General features: G+C 37.9%; 1 pseudogene; it reads right to left on the reverse strand.

The window, feature by feature from the left end:
* Positions 1-1,475: 1,475 nt before the first annotated feature.
* LOC143656846 (dimethyladenosine transferase-like) lies at positions 1,476-2,615 on the reverse strand (annotated as a pseudogene).
* Positions 2,616-3,414: the final 799 nt, after the last annotated feature.

A 3,414-nucleotide genomic window follows, 5' to 3' on the forward strand; every position in this document is an offset into this window, starting at 1 on the left:
CTGGGTTCCAACAACTTTCCCCGGGGTGACTTCTTTCTGCATTTCCAAAGGCCTGGGCTGAGCTGCAAGTGCTGAGATGAGAAATGCCGAGCTGCTTGACTGTGTTACGTTGCGCTCTCTCATTTAAGCACCAGCCAATTAAGTCAACATCACTTATTGCAGCAGACACGCCTCCTAGCCAACTGCAGATGTAATTAGCAGCAGATGAGGTTCATGTACCATTGGCTTATGGCCACAGCAACAAAACTAGGTATGCTCACCTGGCCAAGTTGACAACTGAATCTAACTAACACACCTGGCATTTTGCTGGATTCATTTATTAGCTCTTTGAGCTTTGCTGTGAATTTTTCAGGATTTTCTATATAGAGGATTATATCATCCACAAATAGCTCAAGTTTTACTTCTTCCTTTCCAGTTTGGATGCATTTTCTTTTTTTGTGTCTAACTGCTCTGGCAAGAACTTCCTGCACAATATTGAATAACAGTGATAACAGTGGGCATCCTTGTCTTGTTGCTGATCTTAGAGGGAAAGTCTCAGTATTTCACCATTGAGTAAGATGTTAGCTGTGGCCTTTTCATATATGCCTTTTATGTTGTTGAGGCATTTCCGTCTATTCCTAATGTTCTACCTGCTTTTTTTTTTTCAGCAAGTCAAAAAAGTTACCTTTAATATGTCTACTACTGCTCATTTGGAAAGCCAAGAATTGTGCAGAAAACATAAGGCTCTATAATTAATTAAGTGACAAATCTTTATCACATACCAAATACTCAAGATTTTGAATGAGCTAGTCATGTAAATTGCCCCTTCTTTAAAATCCTGAAATAGTTGTTTGTTTCAGGCATCACAAAATGCTTCATAAAATAAAGTTGTAAACTAAAATTTAAAGTAATCCTTTCAAAATAACTCAGGCTTTCTTACCACCATTTTCACCTTACCAGCTCATTTTTTCTCTCCAAACCTTGGGAATACTAATTATGTTATGTTTAATTCACATCTTTAGCCAAAGATATTTTTTAATCCAGCTTAATATTGTCCTACTCAAGCAAACATTTTATGACTTTGCCCATAAAAGAAGAAATGGAGATAGCAATGTGGTATATTATACCATAAGGATCTGAGTCATAAAAATTACAAAGGAAATTGCCTTTATCTGTCTGCTCTACTTACAATGAAGGAGCTAAAATCTTAGCAAATACGGTATAGCATACTCTTGTTTAAAAAAAGTGTTGCACAGAAAATATGAGGCATAAGGTCCCAATAAGACATTGGTTATTCTGTCTATTCTGATTATTTAAAAAAATTACAGAAAAAAATGGTAACTTTAAATTTGTAATTGTTATGTAATTTACGAATAGGAAGGGATCATCACAATTCAGATGACAGCAAATGGGTGCATATAATTATTTTAAGCCCTCTGCAAGCTACAAATGCCTCAGGCTTTCAAGAAATTATGTCTAAGCTGAATCTGATTCTATTATGGCTGAAAACAACGGAGGAATTAAAGAGGATAGGGTTGTTCAGGTATGTTCCACAGAATATACAGCAGCACTGAGCTGTCAGAATTCAAACTGAAATTATGTTAATTACAAACTGTATACTGTCTCATTTAAGTAATGCACAAATAAAGGAATTTATAATGATTGATCAAAAAGAAGACAGAGGGACATTTTAAAAGGGAAACTGAAACTACAGAAGCATTTTCTGCTTACAATGTTATGGACTGAACAGTGAATTCTGTAGTTTTTTTCCAGCAACTGTTGCACTGCACTTGACTTAAACGCAGCAGATAGTGTCTTGTTTTTCCTAACAAAAGTGATCCTTATTAGGCCATCCCATTCCTGAAAATTGATAGGTGGTGGTGGATTCTTAGGTTCTATCCTTACAACACTGGACTCCACCTTTGGTGGTGGTCTGAAGTTATTCTTTCCAACTTTCATTAGAGGGTCCACACGTGCTAACAACTGTGTATTAATAGAAAGTCTACAATATAACTTATCTCCAGGTTTTGCAATTAGTCGGAGAGCAAATTCTCTTTGAAACATGAGTATAGCACATCTAAAAAAAGGTCGATGCAGCAACAACTTGAACACAAAAGGAGAAGAGATCTGATAAGGCAAATTTGCCACACAAGCATCAAAAAATGGCAAATCTGATTTCAACACATCTCCCACCATTACTTGAAGTTTGCTGGCCAGAGGCGTGCCCTGAACTCTTTTGTGAAGTTCTGCTACTAGCCTTGGGTCAAGCTCACAAGCAACTACCTTTTTTGCCTTTTCTAACAACTTTACAGTCATGTTGCCAGTTCCAGGTCCGACTTCCAGGACCACATCAGTTGGTCTTAAAGCAGCCTTATCGATAATGCTGTTAACAATGAGAGGATTTTTCAAAATGTGCTGCCCAATCCCTGTGTTGAACATGAGTCCTCCGGCGCTTTTCAGCTCACGGTGCTGTTCCTGCGGCGCGCCGCGACCGTGCGCGGGCCCCCGACTTGACTTTCGGCATCTCTTCAGAGAGCCGGGACCGCAGGTCGGGGTGGGGGGTCCGGGAGAACCAGAGCCCGCTACAGAATCACCGCAGCACGTGGGACTCGCGGCCCGGGGACCCGCCGCGCCACTCTCGGCCACCTACCTGCTTTTTTAATAAAGCGTGCTGTATTTTGTCAAATGCCTTTTCTGCATCGAGATGATCATGTATTTTTTTCCTTCATTCTGTTAATGTGGTGTATTATATTAATTGATTTTCTTATGTTGTGCCAACCTTGCATACCAGGATTAAATCCCCATTGATCATGATATATAATTCTTTTAATATACTATTGGATTTGGTTTGCTAGCATTTTTGTGGAGGAATTTTGCATCTGTATTAATTAGAGAAATTGATCTGTAATTTTCTTTTTTCTGTGGTAACGTTATTTAGCTTTAGTATGAGGGTCATGTTGGCCTTATAGAGTGAATTAGAGGGTATTCCCTCCCCTCTTCAATTAATTGGAAAGTTTGAGCAGAATTGGAGTTAAATCTTCTTGGAATGTTTGTAGAATTCCCATGTGAAGCCATCTAGCACTGGGCTTTTCTTTGTTGGGAGGTTTTTGATTTACTGATTCCATCTGTTTGTAAGTAATTGGTTTGTTGAGATATTCTGTTCCTTTATTAGTCAATGTAGATAGGGTGTGTGTTTCTAAGAATTTGACCATTTCATCTAGGTTATCTAATTTATTGACATACATTTGTTCTTAGTATCCTTTTTATTTCAGCAGAGTTGATAGTAATACTCCCTTTATTCATTTCTGATTTTTGTTTTTCGTACCCTGTCTTTTTTTCTTTTTAGTCTAGCTAGTTTGTCAATTTTATTGATCTTTTCAAAGAACTAGCTTTTGATTTTGTTGGTTCTCTCTATTGCTTTTTGTTTTCTATTTC

The sequence above is a fragment of the Tamandua tetradactyla genome, chromosome 15 (assembly GCF_023851605.1).
Source record: "Tamandua tetradactyla isolate mTamTet1 chromosome 15, mTamTet1.pri, whole genome shotgun sequence".
NCBI lineage: Eukaryota > Metazoa > Chordata > Mammalia > Pilosa > Myrmecophagidae > Tamandua > Tamandua tetradactyla.